The sequence below is a fragment of the Euwallacea similis genome, chromosome 17 (genome assembly GCF_039881205.1).
Source record: "Euwallacea similis isolate ESF13 chromosome 17, ESF131.1, whole genome shotgun sequence".
In the NCBI taxonomy this organism is placed as follows: Eukaryota; Metazoa; Arthropoda; class Insecta; order Coleoptera; family Curculionidae; genus Euwallacea; species Euwallacea similis.
In genome coordinates this window covers 3,755,276-3,772,549 of record NC_089625.1, presented here as the reverse complement: position 1 = coordinate 3,772,549, position 17,274 = coordinate 3,755,276, and the positions used below count along the sequence as shown (strand labels likewise).

Sequence of the window (17,274 nt, the reverse complement as noted above, 5' to 3'; positions counted from 1 at the left end):
GATCGGGCCCCCCTTTATTCAGCGTCGTACGTGCCTGCCGGTCGGGGAGGGAGTCTCGGGGGGAACACCGGAAATTGTGCGAGTTTTGGGGGCCGCTGGGGATGTTTCGTCTATTGTTACGGTGCCTGCTTTAGTAAAAATGTTTTCGGTTTGTTCTGCCCACGCTTTGCGGTAAGATGAAAATGAAGGATATTTATCAAGAAAAATACGGTTTATGATTTCGAATGGCTGTTTTCTAAGCTAACTGTCCCGCCGCGGGATAACGCTCGAGGCGGGGTGTTTGCTGCCTTTGTTTGTCGAAATAAAGAGATTAAGATATTTTTGTCATATGTATGGAAAAATGAACTCGTCGCGATTCAATGGTTTCGAGGCTATTTCTATGGGAACAAATCCGAAATTCAAAAAATTCTTAGGTCGCATCTTGAGGACACTATTCATTCAAATTTGCCCGCCAAAGCCCTTCGTACTTTACGTTCCGAAGCTGAACTATTAATCCTTGATAATCCGCTCTTGGTGCACGTCAACGATGCTTAGACTTGGGTGGGATGGACAAAATCCCAATATACATTTAGGGTAACCATTAATGGCGATTTCTGTATATAAATTGTTAAACACATTAATGAGCTGACGCTTTTGTTTAAATGACTTCGCGTGAATAAGTTTAAATTAAATTCTGTAAAGTCGTAAATGCGTGGTTCTAGGGAATAGAAATAGTTGTAGGGTTTACCAATGGGAATTTCGAAATATGTATTGACAACAACAGAACTGAAACTGTCACGCAAATGCAGAATTTGAGAGCCCTTCTAGCTGATTTTTTGTCCAAGATAAGCTTTCTTGGAAGGGCTCGACCACTTGACCAAATCGAGCAGCCCATTAGTGCTCAAATCAATCATTAGCCGCATTTTATCTGCCGTAGTTAGAGTCTGCACTAGTGGAGGAATAAATCCTTTTTAGTTGTGCTAAACAGGGCGATAAGAAAGAATTATTCTGGGCGATAACAAATACATACCCATTCGTTTAATGTTAGAAGCTCTGCTGTGGACGTCAGTAAGGTGGAACGTTGAAATATCGAGTCTTATACTAATTTACTAATTTGTGAAATAGAAAATGGTCTGAGGCCACAATATTTAAAAAAAAGGGCCAAGATCAGAGCCGCATTCATACGACACTCGTAGTAGAGCTTCATGTCACACTTAGAAATACAAAAATGAATTTTTGGAGATGGATTACGCCTTTTCGATGTTCAAATTTTGGATGTGTCTCATTTCTCTTCTCTCCTCCCTGTTCCCATTTTCCTATTCCATTTTCCTGTCGCTGACGATTTTCCACTCATCGAAACAGTGACGTGGACCTGCTCTGAAGATCAACAGATATACAGAATCTTCTTCTTCTAGACAAAAAGACCTCTCGATGTAGTCCACTGACATAATCGCTGCACAGTTACTGAGATTATGAGAAAAGCATTGAAGCTCAGGGCAGAGTTGACAGGTCTTTGCATTTGAGCTCTTTATAAGGTCCGATATGAAGATTCTTACCAAGTCCGAAGTGACGTTGATTCCTCCTACCCTTATCAAATGCAAAGTTTACGGCCTTTATCCAGACGCTAATGCGACTAGAATGTCTAGATTCCCAGTTAAAGCAGGCAGGCTTAAGCCTACATTTTGTTCTAGAAATTTTAAATTACTCTAATGAGCTGTTAATCCCAAGTCTCCTTGTTACGTGATGCTAGGGGCTACACCTAAAGACCCCCTTCAAGGGCCGTTTTACTATTCTATCTTCCCCGAAGTTTCCTGACATATTTGGGGTTCTGAGGCCTTGTCTGGAGGGCCACCCGCCCGAAGGCACGAGCCCCGTCCCGGCCCCAACCACCGCAGTTGGCTGTTCCCCCGAGTCCAAGTTCAGCTGGAAGGGGATATGCTCCGGAAGACAGATAGGCCCTCTTCCTCCCGAGGTGTTGCGTGCAGATTTAATTATGCATTAATATGTATATCGACATCTCAAATTCGATAATTATTTGAAGAAATGAAAAAAGAACGTGTTTTCTTAGAAATTGAAAGAGGTAATAAAACATTTCCCATCTCGCACTTTACAATGCTATTAAATGGTCCCAGGTCACAACTGACTTACATTATTTTTATGTTATTGTGGTCGTATATTCTATAAAAGTGGTCTTTACTGCATAATTGTTCTACGTTAGAATACGTTTATGGCATAAGAGTAGTTAACGTTAAGTTATGCTCTTTTGTAACATTTATTTACTTACATGTAACAAGAAAGGCTCAGACCCCCTTTATTATATCAAGAACGAGGCATAGTAAGAATTGAAATTCCAATTTTTTTTAACAACGTAAAGTTGAAACCCCTTAAGAAAAAAAAGGAGGTTTCAGAGTTTGGACAACAGGGGTAACAAAACTTTTCAAATGCAAACTGATAAAGTGAAAAAGTGTGCTTTTCCATTTTTATACTTAGTTTAACCGCACTATAGGGGCTACTTTACAAAGGTTAGGTCGCACTACAAATCGATCCATTAGCGCTGTTGCCGGTTTTGTTTCAGTTTAGGGCGCCTTCGTTTTAGGCTTTGAAAACTGTAAAATACGTCACTGACAAAGGACAGGTCGCGAAATTGGAAGTGTGACAATCGCGCGGCTTAATGTGCTAGGTGTGTAGTTTTATGTTTGTGTAATATGCACTGTGTGTAGGTATTACTGTTCCCTTTTTCTATGTCTCAGGAATTGTGTTGTTTATAGTACAGCTGTTCATCTGGTTTAGCAAATGCTCATGAGTTTCTGAAGTTGAAATCTTCATAATTTTACTGTTTATTTCGTCTTCTCTCACTTCCGTGTTTTTGATATGAACTAGTGCTTCATCATGCTCTATGTCTGCAATTAGCTTGCGTGTGTTGTCTAATACCTTTATGAATAATATACATTATATACACAATGTAGTAAAATCACAATAAAAAACTTTATTCTGTCACTAAAAGGTTGAATTTAGTTAGTACCAGGTATAAAATTCCGTTACCCTGACCCGAATCATCCAAAGGCAAATAACTTTCCCGATAAATAGCACGGTTTCTATTGACCCAGTAACTTTTAAATCCCCCGGAGTTTGACGCTAGGGTTCCTATCTCTATTAGAATGTACATTATTAAACAGGATACCGAAGGTCGGTATTTGAATTTAAATCCGTCTTGTTGCCTTGTACGACCCCTGTTCCTGTCTACAGGGGGGATGATAATAGCTCCGTGGTGTTTATTACTTGGGATTATAATTACTTTGACCCTTGAGTAAGCACTGAAATCCGGCATAGGTGCGCCTCTATTTACTCTCTACTCTTTCCATGAAACCTAATGCGCCGAAAGTGTCGTATTTAACCCTCATTGTAGCGAGGAAATTAAGGGAGCACGCTTCATACAATAGAACCGTATTGCCTCAAAATCTCGAAGCGTTAAATCCGAACGTAATGTCGCATATCCGAGGATTTCGGCTTTATATTTCCAGTCTCACACGATTGACTTCCAGAAACACGGCACGCAGGGATCTTTATCCTCATAATCCCCCGTATCAGGTCCGTAAGTCGTATGGTGTCAGAAATAGGCACATCCCTAGGAAGTCGGATATACATATAAACGTGAGGCAGAAAATTAGAAAATTTCAACGAAACCGGATGCCAACCGAGGGCAAACAGCGTTTCGCTAAAAGCCGACACGAAGGATTTGTTGACAATAACAATTATTTTCCGTAGCTAGCGCAGTGATGAGGGAGAGGAGTTTTTAAACGCCTAATTGATTCAGACCAAGTTTCACCCTCGGGAAAGATGTCTAAATAGTTTTAAATGATACCGACTCCCCGTTTCCATTGTTTTCGGACGTTTCCGAGGAATTCCCACTAAAATACAAAATTAGGATACGAAAATTGAGGGAAAGGGGAAACAACTCCTAATAAGAATTTGTTTGCCTCCGGGGATTGCCGGGGCCCGTGTGCTTTGTTCCAAGGCTTTCAGGCCTCCGATAAAAGGGTTAACGTTTTAAATTCAGAATTCTCGGTGAATTATGAGTCGTAACTCAATTTATACTTTTGTGTTAGTTTTTGTTCGTGTCAGTAACCTTTGGAAGAATCGAATCGTTCCAATTAGGAACGTTCAGTTATTGTACAAGTAACATCAAAGCCGTAAAATGGTATCCGAATTTCCCGAGTGAGATAATCTCAAGCTCCATTCTTGTAACGGGAGATCCCAAAGTAGAGAGTTACCAAATAGATTCTGCAATTTTGCTCAAATTCTTGCGGTGTTTCATTCAAACTGTTCGTTTGAGACTAGCAGTTTTCCTACACATCTAAAGGCCTCCGAGATGGTTTCTCCTCACCGACCGAGAGGTTAGTAAAAGAAAGAATTTTACCTTCCACTGAAAACGTTCTAGAAAGATCAAGACCTATTACGACATTATGTCTCATTCCAGCTCTGCCTTTAATTATCTCGAGCGCCCCAAAGACCGATTTCGATCTTATTAGATCTCGCCAGTTCAGTTCATCTCTATAGCTATAGGTCGGCGAGCACTAAGTCCTCTCGTTTAAACTCAAAGATTCGGCGGAGATGTAGCAAAAAGGACACAGCAGATGGCGTTGGTCGGATATTTGCCTGCAGACTCAACATTCTTGCCATTGACATTGCCGATTTGGCCTGCTTTTAATTGACTCGAAATGAGCCAAACTAACGAGATTGTATAGGATCAAAACTGGTCTTTAGGGTGTTCGAGTTAATTAAACAGAGCTGGAATGAGGCATAAAGTCGTAATAGGCCTCGATCTTCTCAGATTTTTCCAACAGCTATTTGCGTTCATCTTCATTAATCATGGCTATAGGGCGGTCCTATGCACTAAATCTTCCTGTTGAAACCCAAAGATTGGGTTGCGATTCAGACAAAAGAACATGGCAGATGACGTTGGTCTGATACTTACCTGCAGACTCAACATATTTGCCATTCACATTGCCGATTTTTCCTGCCTTTAATTGACTCGGATTGAACCATACTAACGAGGTTTAATAGGGTCGAAATCGGTCTTTGAGGTGCCCGAGTTAATTTAACACAGAGCTGAAATGAGGCATAAAGTCGTAATAGGCTTTGATCTTTTCAAATTTTTCCTGCAACTATTTGCATTCTTCTTCATTGGCACTTTAGCCTGAACAAGTGTGGTTGCAGGAGTGGAAGAAGCAAGCACAATGTATAGTTAAAATTAATTCAAGGAGGTGTGCTATCTGTTGTATTTAGTCATAGAAAACTTAACTTTGAATAGTGGCACTTTGTATGTTCAGTGGTTGGAAATGGTTTTCTTTTTATTTGAAAGGGAAGCGACCTGCCAAGATAACCTTTTTTTCCTTGTAATTTTGTAACCCTCGCAAAATGATTTCTTTGAAGGATTTCCAAGATTTGCCTTAAAATTTATCGTAATGGATTTCTTATTGTTGAAATAATTCCCTCTCTGTGTTTTTTTTTCTTTCTCTTCTTTTCTTGGTCCCTTTCTGTGGACAGAAAAATTTCCCACATGCTGCTAGTTTAGATTACGTATAGTTGAAGGGCATTTTTTTCACTTAAGTTGACTATTTTCTGCAAATAAAAGATTCAATTTAGGATGGGACACCAATTAAGGAACTCGAAGTTAATATACATTTTCTTCACTTCACTTGATCATTTTCTATTGAAACAAATTTAAGTAATTTTGCACTTAGTGAAAGTTTGAATTACTTAAGTTTGGGAGTAAACTGCAGTAATAATTCAAGAAATTTTATTCGTAGTGTTAGGCCATATTACTCAAATTTCTACGAAAATATCTGCACTTTGCCCCTTCGCCACAAAAATCAAAGAAGTCTCGATCTTAATGTTAGTTCGAGCTACTCAGAACTCCCCGATATTTTTTTAGACAATCTAAAATAGCATTTCTATTTATATTTGTATTGTTAATGTACTTAACAGTGAATATTAAATTTAAAAACCGTAAATAAAATTTAAACTTTAATTTAACAATTATTGGAGTTTTCATTTAACTTTATTACTTACGGTCGAAACAGGTATTTATGAAAAATAGACGTGTCCATTAATGTTATTTTAATTTCCTCCCCTTTGTTCTTCAGACCGATTTTATCTACAAAATTATTTTAGCTGATAAGTGGAAATAAATTCAACATCGTTAATAACGAATCATGAAAATATTCTCAAAGAATAAATTTTCGAGAAGCAGAATATTCTTGAAAATTGGTATAATGTGGAGGTTTTCTCAGATAGAAAGTTGGCTTAGTATTGATGCATGAACTAGCGACATTTGATTTGCGGGCGAAGTCAGGGGAACTTTGCATTTCTGGTATATTAAAAATCTAGGTTTCCTGTTCCCTAATTTTCACCGATGAAAATATACCAACTTCAAAATTTACACTTCAGTTCGAGATTAAAATTAAATATAAAACAGTACCTTAGTCTTTATAGTCCTGCGTAGTCAGCCCTAAAATCTGTCACGAACAACCGACCTTAAACAAAGCCGACTTTTTTCAGGCCCTCTTACACATTACGAGGCTAAAAGGGTCCTGCAAAATCCAGGCCTTGTTTTCCGGTGTAATTTTTTCCAGCCACGGTTTAGTGTTTGCAGCAGCCATCATGTTCGTAACTTCCTCTCTCAAAAGCTTTTGAGCGCCCTCCACTTCTGATGTGACGCGGTTGTTTCCAGATTTTCCAGAGCGGAGCCAGAGCCTCAAAGTTGGTGTACTTTTTCCGCTGATAATCGATTCTGCGCTTCGATATTTTATTCATTGCAAAAACGAAAACGTTCCTTTTATTTTTATAGGTCCATATATACGGCCAATTCGCCCTCTTGTTATCAATCGTAATTTTTGTCGGAACGTGACCGAAATGTAAATGCGACAGGCTTAAGGGCTGCGTCTTTTAGGAGGGCATAAAGTTGAATGAGCTCCGGAGACCTTATATACAGGATTGGAAACTTTGTAGTTTCTTTGTGGCTCGCAATTTTTTTAAGTGGATACCCTGTATATAGTTTCGCTTCTCGATTTTTTGATAAATACGTCAATTTTGACTAAAGACCAAAAATGGTATTTTAATTGGTTGTTTTAAGTCTGAACGACAAGATTGCAAAATGGTCATCGCATGCAAATATTACTCTTTCAGTCATAACAATAAAAGGCTTCAATTTGACAAACATACAGCGCAATAACGTCAAAGGGCCCACAAAGCAAACGACCTATTTTGGTTACGTATGAACAGGCTAATGGTGTTCCTCCAAAAAATATGGTTCCAAACCACCCATCAATTTATTAACTTCTTTTTTAACACTTTTAATGGCAAATAATTTTACACATTGATAATAGGGTCCTTTCTAATACACACTTAGTCTATACGCTAGATATTTATAATTCAAAGATCTCGTCGAGTATAGACTTTGAGGTGCGTGCCGATCGCGCGTAGGTCTATTTTTAAAGAAGAAAAGTGCACTCCCGAATATACAGGGGGTTTCCTAAATGTTAGGCAAAAATTTAGGGGGCTATTTTCCGTGTAATTTAAAAAAAAATTTGTCCTTTGACGATTTTAGGAAAAATGCTTTGTTCCCTAGATACAAGACCATACATTTTTATTGACAAAATGTTTTCTTTTTTATTAAATTGATTAAAATAAGCATAGCAATATAGAGCGAATCTTGAAAACAACACCTTACTTATGGCCAGCTAGATCGCCAGACTTGAACCCTCTGAACTATTTCCTATGGGGTCATTTAAAATCATTAGTTTACCCTAATCCAGTGGAAAACCTGAAAGATTCGGGAAATCGCATAATTAATGGGTGCAATTCAATAAAAAACAGTCCTAGTATTTTTGAAAGAGTTCGGCTGTCAATGAGAAGATTAGAAGCATGCATCCAAGCTGGCGACAATAATTTTGAACAATTATTGTAGCTTTCAATAAATTTAATAAAAAATATTTATCATCTTGTATCTAGGAAACAAAGCATTTTTCAAAAAATCATCGAAGAACAAAAAATTCTTAAAATTACTTAAAGAATAGCCCTCTAAATTTTTGCCTAACATTTAGGAAATACCCTGTATATTGTAAACATCATAGTCTCAATTTTCTTCGATTTTCTTCTGCAAGACTTTGAATTCTACCACAATTCTTAATGCTCTCTTCAGACAAACCCTTTTAGCGCCTTCTTATCACTTCCATGCATAGCAACCTCATATCTAATGATACTTTCGAGATTTGCATAATAAATCATTTTCCTTACATCAAACTGAATATATTTGGAAATTACCCACATTGTTTAACTTACACAGTTTAGCCTACTTATTACGTACTGTACACGATACTCCCACGACATGCTATCGATTTTGTCTTTCCTAAGAATCTGAATTTCTCTTGTATTGGAACTTTTACTGTTTGTAGTTTTATATTAGTTACCTAATTCAATAGGGAATTTTCCGATGTTTTGAGGAGTACGATGTTGGTCTTTGCTTAATTTAATTCGAGCCGATTTTTTTGTAAACCAAATACTCTCATCGGCCGCGACTTTCATCTTTTTTTTTCGGTTCTAGCTTTGCCATCTGGCATATTTCCTGACTACATTTAGGTCAAATTAAATTATTTATATAGAAAATACATAACACCGGACCCACGACACTACCCTGCGATATTAGAATTTTTACATTTTTTTATTCGGGCGTTACCCGGGCCGGGAGGGGATACCTCGGGCGGGGTTTTCCCCTTCATCCAGAACAACATCCTATTTTCTCTCGATCAAATATGATTTGATTCAATTCAACGCCATTTCCCATATTTCACAGCAGTTGAGTGAGATGCCAATCACCGTTGTATCATAAGCCTTGGTTAAGTCTAAAAAAACCCACAGCCACATCGCCCTTCTCTATTGGTTCCAAAATACTCGTAGTGAGTTCAAATATTGCCGTATTTATAGATCCACCTGGTATATACCCATATTGATTTTTGTTTAGCATATTATGTTCCATCGTAAAGTTAAGGATACGCTTTTATGTAACTTGTTCAAATATCTTGGAAAATGTAAATAGCAGACTTATAGGTCGATAGTTCCCCTTTACTTATGCTTCTTTCAATACGCCAGGAAATATGCCAAATATAGTAGAGTTATATGATTTATTATAGATTTTATCACTTTATTAGACACCTCGTTAGAATCAGGACATGATTGAACTTTAAATTAAGGTACAATTTGTAGAATTTCTCCTCTATCCGATAGCTCTAAACTAATAGCTGCACTACTCAATCTCATGTCACTGTCAAATGGTATTACTTGTAGTTCCGACACTAATTTTAGAGCAACACTAACGAAGTACTCATTAAAGCTATTAGCTGCAGTATACTCACTCCACTCTCGATTTTTGTCTCGTTGGTTTGATCAGCGCCCCACCCGTTTCTCTAATTACCGACCAAGTTGTTTGATTTTGATTATCGGATTTTTTTATTTTCTTTGCACACCTTTTCCCTTTTGTATTCAATCAGTAAATCGTCATATTGTTTCTTTTGTCGTGTTTTATGTGTGCCATTCGCATTTTCCAACCAATATAAAACGTCTAACTGCACTTTACTCCTCCATATCTCAGGTTCTCTCAGAAAATATTAGGCTTTGCTAAGGTTATTTATCGGATTTTTTTACTAAAAAGTGGTTGTTTGAAAATATAGTTGAGAATATTTTGTTGTTTGTGTGCTTATAAACGTAAGCTATTGCTGGTTTACTTGCTTCTTTCGTGCGTGGTAGCAAACTCCCCAGTTTACGCCTGCGAGACCTTTTTTAAAGCTGACGATATTTTTATCATTAAGCACTCTTTTCTCAACAGACTTTGGTCTTTCAATCGCAACGTCCAGTGTTCATTTTTGGGCCATACGATCAAGTAGTGCTCGCGCTTCCCTCAATGTTTGTTAAAAAAATATCGATATATGTTGCACTATTTGCTGTAATCGAGGCGATCATCGATATGCGGTTGCAACATTTTTAGAATGCTCCAGGAAGTCAACATTAACACCTCCACCAATAACAATTATGTCCTGTGACACTCTATCCGGGCAATCAATTAAGCGTTGTTCTAGTTTCTCTAAGAAGATATCAAAGCCCCCAGGGGGAGGGCGAAAGATACTAATTAAAGAGTTTTGTGCCTTAGTCCTAAGTCTCCATGGTGCCTTTATTAATTACATAAATCGTCACTTTATATCTTAATTTGCTTCTTGCTTAAATTGCCGCCTGCCTTGTGTATTTTCATCTTCTCTACAAAACTTGTCTCCAGATTCCTCCTTTAATGCCGTAATTAGACAGTAATTGATAACTTTTCCACTGTTCTCTCTATGAAATCCCTTCCATGAAATCTTTCAAAAAGTCTACAGAGCTTCTATTTGCATTCTAGAATATTCTGAGCTCTGTCAGTAAGCGAGTTTTACCCCAGAACATTCCCAACAAAAGTGGCTCGATCAATACTTTCTATTACTGACTTTAGAACATATATGTATTCTCAGTTGTATAATTGAGCCTCAGAACCTTTTCAAGCGGTAAAACCTCTAGTTAACTAATTTCCTTAACTACACTCACTTTCACATGAAATGCACCACCCAGTAATAATAATAATTAAGTCTTGTAATTTTGGCAAAATAATGCTTCATAATAGAGTATCAAATGATCAGACTTTCAGTTAAAAGATACAACATTTGATAATGAAAAATTTAATAATGAGTGACATCGCCTCGTACGGCAATGCAAGCACGTACTTTTCGCAGTATGCTTTGCAACAAATGATCAGTATCTTCCTGGGGTATTTCATTCCATGCTACCTCAAGATGATGTCGTAGGTCATCCACATTGTTTGGAGGCCTCGGTAAATTTCGAAGACGGCGACTTATCATATCCCAAAGATGTTCGATGGGCGATAGGTCCGGTGACCGTGCAGGCCAAGGCAGTATTTCCAGTTGTGCTTCTTCCAGGTATCGTTGAGTAATGTTCGCACTATGTGGTCTTGCATTATCCTGTTGGAAAATGCCATTTGGTAAAGTTTGCATGAAAGGTACTAATACTGGCCTCAGAACATTGTCAATGTAGCGACGTGCGTTTAGGGTGCCTGGAACGAACACAAGAGAAGATCTTCGGCCAACACATATCGCACCCCAGACCCCAGACACTAGGTGCTAAAGCTGTGTGGCGCCTTTCAGAAAATTGCAAATTTCTCCTTTCACCTCGGTATCGTCTGATTCTTCTACGACCTTCATTGATCCATAAACAAAATCGCGACTCGTCACTGAAGACGATATTGTTCCACTCATGATTCCAATCAATTCGTTCTTGACACCAGGCCAATCTGGAAGCTTGGTGTTGGGCGGTTAGTGGCAGTCGTAGATTTGGGCGGTATGAATGCAGGCCAAAAGACAAAATTCTTCTGTAAACTGTTGCCATCGACACCCGCCGATTTAGAGCTCCCATCCAATCTACTGCAACAGACATTGTTGTTTGAAATCGATCATCAATGGCCATCCGTCTAAGAAGTCGATCTTCACGTGCGTTGCTGCTACGGGGAGGACGTCCAGCTGGACGATGTCGCTGAACCCTCTCTTCAGACCACGAAGACCATATTCTCGCAATCGTGGTGTGGTTCCGATTCATTCTTCGGGCAGTCTCACGAAAAGAAAGTCCACCCTCCTTCATGCCGATAATTCGCCCTCTATCGAAATCCGAAACGTGGGAAAAATTTCGACGCTGTCTCACTGGGGGCATTTTGAGATGTCTTGTTCACAGTTCAACAACAAAATAAACTGATATTTCCATGTAAATATTATTTTATTTATTTACAGTTGAATAAAAAATCTAATAGGTCGATGACAAAAAAACCACCAGCATTCTCTCTTTTTTACTGAAAGTCTGATCATTTGATACTCTATTATGGAGCATTATTTTGCCAAAATTACAAGACTTAATTATTATTATTACTGGGTGGTGCATTTCATGTGAAAGTGAGTGTATACTGATTTTGAGTTTTGAAAATAAAATTTTGAGAACTCGGCTCAGGATGCTTCCCTCTAATTTCTGAGCAAATAATAAACATTCTGAGGTGCCCAACTAATACCTCGAAGTGATTAATATTTGCTCATATTGAGAGCAAGTCAGAGTTCGGGATATTCTGAAGTCAAATGAAATCGAGTCAATTTGCTTTATTGTGCGGGGATTGCTTCGGGTCCTAAGGCGTATGGTCCGCCGGAGCTTCATTTGAGCTCTTTCGAATTCTGCTCAGAATACCGAACGTTCGGTTCAGTTTTGAGGTTCAGAGAAAACGTCACTCTATAGAGATCTACCGCCGTTCGGCTACATTCGTTAAACTGCACGTTATTATTACGAGCATTGCAGCAAACGAAAGGCAAATAACGAGGCATTTTAGAGCAAACACACGTATGGAGTAAACCCGAAACAATTTTCGGCAACTACTGCATATACATATTTGTCGGCCACATTCTCAAAGACAAACATTCCGGATGACTGCCCAACATAACAAGTTCTAGATCAAACAACGCAGTGTCAATAGTGTTACATTTGATTTACATAGGTGGCCTAACCCCCGTAAGCACACACATTACAAATGGGCCATCTCTAGGGGTAGAGCTTTATTAATTTCCCTTCGTTTTGTTTCAGGTTCAGAAGTGGGATTGGGAGTTAGAAGGGACTCATCCATGTATAGACATATCCACGTTGACAGCAACAGACTTAGGTAAGTTCCTTCCTCCCTCTCACTTGTTGCGCCCCAGTGGCACTGACTTATCGCGTCTGCAGCCTCTCCACTAAATAAATCTTAATGAGGCTCACTCTTAATAACGAACATCTTTTTAAGTTGAATTTATCGTTTTAAAATCTCGTCTTAGAGCTTGCTACTCGGTTCTATCTCATGCGGACGATAAATTTCACTCCTAACGACCCGAAATTGCCTCGAAGGTGTGATAAGAGTGTAAGTAAACTCTGCAGCTATACTTATGTTGTTTACTTTTTAAATGTTTTAAGTTTCGTTTTCCACGACTGAAACACACACCGTCGTACCTCTCCCTTTCGAGTCCAATAATTATTGAGAAACCAATTAAGGTTCGTCCTTCCGCCCCGAGCCCAATAAATCCAAGAAAACGGGTCTAATTCAAAAGTTTCAAGGAAAACCGAAATAAAAACGTTTAAATCTTTGAACCCCTCACCCCCGATTAGCTTCAAATTAAATTAAGTTAGGCCGTTTGCGAGGTTGCTGGGGTGTCGGTTCAGCCATTGGCAAGGGATTGTTTTTAATTTGAATTAATTTCTTGTCATTATTCTCCGGTATTGATTGAGACAATGGAGTACTTGCCGATCAGTCTTGTCGCATCGTTTTGGGGAGTTTATCCTACTAATTAAATAGTTAATTATTTTGTAAAACGTTCCAATTAAAGAAAGGACCTGCCTTATGCCATTGAAAATTGCGTTAGGGGTTAGAAAGCTGCGGTCCATAGGCGGCACAGGGTTTATTTGCTAATTTCAACGGGACGCTTGCAGACGCTGCAGAGTAAATGTTCAAATTGCAAGACGTTCTAATTAAAGAAGAAACCCTCTCCCACGCCACTGCAAATTGTGTTGAGAATCTAAAGAATCTTACAAGATATTAAGCTCTCGGGCCCTGCGATGAGAGGCCCAGAATTTATATGCTAATTTTAGAATGGAACCCTCGTCATTGCAAGTCAAGGATTTGAAAAACCTTTAAATTATATTAATCTTCATCACTAGGTTCTAGATTCCGCACATAATTTAGATAACCTGTGGAAACATTTTCTTGTTAATCGAATATTTAAAGCGCAATTTTCCTCCAGCCTCTCCTGCGCCATTGTAATTTTTTTTAACGTTTCAAAAAACTGTCGAAAAGTCTCTGCCACTGGATATCACGAATGGTACAAAATTTATTTATCAATTTAGAAACGTGGTAAAGGGATTTTATTGCTAATCAAGTCATTACTTTGTAAAATGGGGGGTTTCAATTTTGCGAAACCCTCTCGTACCCCATTAGAAATGGGTATTAAGAATTTACAGAACTTTTCCACTGGCTCTAGAGAGCTTCACTAAGTAAACAATTTATTAGCTAATTTAGAAAAAAAATAAAAAGATTTTCTTGTTTTTGAGATAATAAATTGATAATGCCGTTGTGTTTTTGCTAAACAAAGTTGTTCGGAAAAATTTTTTGAGAGATAAAAAACGTCGTCACGGGATTCCAGAGGCGGCACCGATCTTGATTTGATAATTCCGAAAAATTATTGAGCTTTGTTCTAATCGAATGACTCATTTGTGTGTCGTTTCAATTTTGCAAAATCTCCTCCTGTTCCACCAGAAATTCCGTAAAAGTTAGGTTTAAATCTTTTGGAAGATACTGTGTAGCGTTACTGAAAAATTTTCTTCCTAATTAAATTATTCGTCTTCACCGTTATCGAATTTTCCAAACCCCTCTCCTACGCCATTGGAAACTGTATTGCGAATTTAAAAAAACATCTTAAGTTTGAAAGCTAAGCATCTGAAGTTGCTAATTTAGAAAACCTATAAATATATAATTAAATCATTAATTTGTAAGACATCCCATTTTGCGAGACGTTCTGCTACCCTCCTGAAAATTGTGTTAAGGATTAAAAAAACAATTTTAAAGCTTGTAAACTCGGTAGTAAACTTTGTCACTGAATTCTAGAGGTAGCACAAAATTTATTTGTTAATTTAGAAGAGAAAGTTTAAAGTTTAAAATTCATAGAGTTACTTGCTAATTAAATGATTAATTCCTGAGTCGTTTAAATTTTGCAGAATACTCTCGTAAGCCAATGAATATTGTGCAAGAATTCGAAAAAAAACGGACACATTTCCCGGTTCTGAGTTTTAAGATTAAGAAAAAATATTTAGTTAAAGATAGGATTAAGGTTGGAAACTTTAAAATGAGAACTGCACTTTAAAATTAATTTATTAAAAACTACAAAAAAATGAATGCGCCACTGGAAACTTTACCGTTTTATTAAACTTTGAAGCCCTCCATAAGCGTGTCACGAGGCAATTTTGCATATAAGTATATTAACTTAGACGACTTATTTTCACTTCAGGAATTTTTAATGTAATTTTGTCTACGATCTAGGGCCTTCTGGTAAGTAATATTACAAATGCTCATCTCTTAACGTCGAAACAAACAAGAGCACTTTCGTCGCCGCCCATGCGCATTACAAAATTTCCCGGTTCCGCACTTTTCTCTTTTATTAGCCCTATTTATATCTCTAGCTTACAGTTCTAGAATTTTTTCAGGACGGCTGATGCTAATTCACTGTAATGTATCTATTACTCTTGCCGCCCTAAGCCCTTTTCGCCCTCAATTTGTCCCTCCAAACCTCACATCTCTTTGTGCTGTTGTGCTGACCACACAAAATTCGATCTAAATAATTTAAACAGACAAATTTCACAAGTGGAAAATCGAATTTCCGCATTACTTCTGTACCATCTAGAGTTCACAATAGAAACCCCGAACTTTCTTTTTTCACTGAAATTAAAAGCTCCAACAGTTTTAAGATCGACTAATCGCCCCCACCAATTTCTTTGGAAACGATTTCTGTTCAATGAAGTAAACTTAAATCAGCGCAAAATGAATTTCAAGCCGGGAAACTGCTGGAGAGCCCAGAATGCTTTTAAGCTTCAATGGGTATATGAATGAGGCGCCATTGTGATGGATTACCACTGTGTAGTGCCCATATTGGCTTTAATAAATAGTATTCCGTTTTTGTGCGTCCGCCATTTTGTCAAGGATACTTTTATTTGTCGCTGCTTTGAACGCAAAAATCTTGTGTTAAATCTCTTGTCGTGGAGCAGTCCTTAAACCTCATTTTTATCCGTTCTCCTTCCGTCTTTCGCCTCCGGCCAATTCCGTCAACACGGCTTTCAATAGCCCGGGAACACCTTTAATCTGACAAATTCCATTATAGTTCGAGCAAAAATAAAATCTTTTCTTTACGAGGTCGGATATCTTATTTTTACGATTTTCTTGCATTTACTTTAGCGTTCCCTCCCAGTCGGATTTAATCTAATATCGGTTTTTATTCCCCGAACATGTTTGTGCGGACGGGCGTGTGATCTCCTTTAGCGACCCCGTTATCTCCCATTCTGAAATTAACTAATTCCAGTAACAGCCCATATTAAAACTTGGGTCTAAAGGGTCTCATGAAAACTCGTTACATGACGTTTAATGAGGCGAAAGCACGAAGCGTACGGGGTTGTTAAATGCACTTTCAACAAGCATGTAGCGGCGTACGAAAATATTTAGTCATTGATTGATTATACTCGAAAATAATAAGAGTTCCAAAAGATAGTTGATAAACAGGGGGTTAGCATGTGATTAGACGCTTTTCCCCTCATTTCATGATCCCCATCCAGTCTTACCGCGTGCCTGGTCGTCATTTTTCCCCCAGAACACGCTAATACAAATTTAAGTATGCTTGTTAATAATCATATAATCGATACTGAGGAGGAAGCACAGTTTACAGTGCCGGAGTTTTACGCAGTTTTAGCATTTACTCAAAGAATGTTTGATTGGCTACAAACCACGAAATTTTGTCATTCAGCTTAAAATTTGGAACGAAGACTTTCGGGAGACATTTTCAGTGGCCGAGTGTCAATTTTCTTCTCCGAGCTCTGTTAAGCTCATCTCTCTTCCGTTAAGATCATCTCTCATCCGTTAAGCTCATCTCTCTTCCGTTAAGCTCTTCCGCTGGCCAGCTCAGCTCGAACTCGGCACAGGAAAATTACTCGCATAAGAGAGCTCTCGATGCCTGTTTCCACTAAGTATTCCATGTCTGCATCAGTGACGCACTCAGATCGATCTGAACAAAAAATGTGACCTCTTGAATGATTTGCCTGTTGAGTTCCTTTACGTGGTCCCCACATGGTTGTCTCATTCCATGACTCTCGCGGCGTCTAAGTCGAGGTCTCCTTCTCTTTCCATCTATTTAGGTTATTTTCTGCTATACTCTGTCAAGAGCAGGAAATCTCTAGAGGCTTTTCCTCGTCAAACACATTCCCAGGAAACAGCTATCTATTTGCAGAAAATAGTAAAAATTCAATCTTGACTGAAAATGCCCGAAATATAATTTAAAAGCGGAAATTTCTAAATTTGCACTTTTCTAAATTCAGTTGGGGGGCGCATAGAAGGTTCTGTGTTCTATTCTGAAATCAGAAATATGAACAATTCAAATCATATCA

At 38.2% G+C, this 17,274-nt stretch overlaps 1 protein-coding gene across 1 annotated transcript in view; it reads left to right on the top strand.

Moving 5' to 3' along the window:
- Window positions 1-17,274, top strand: part of rst (roughest) — a 116,856-nt gene that overhangs the window by 58,300 nt on the left and 41,282 nt on the right. Inside the window, exon 4 of the mRNA XM_066398449.1 lies at window positions 12,688-12,763. The gene's annotated coding sequence lies outside the window, so the exon portion shown is untranslated. The remainder of the gene's footprint in view (window positions 1-12,687; window positions 12,764-17,274) is intronic.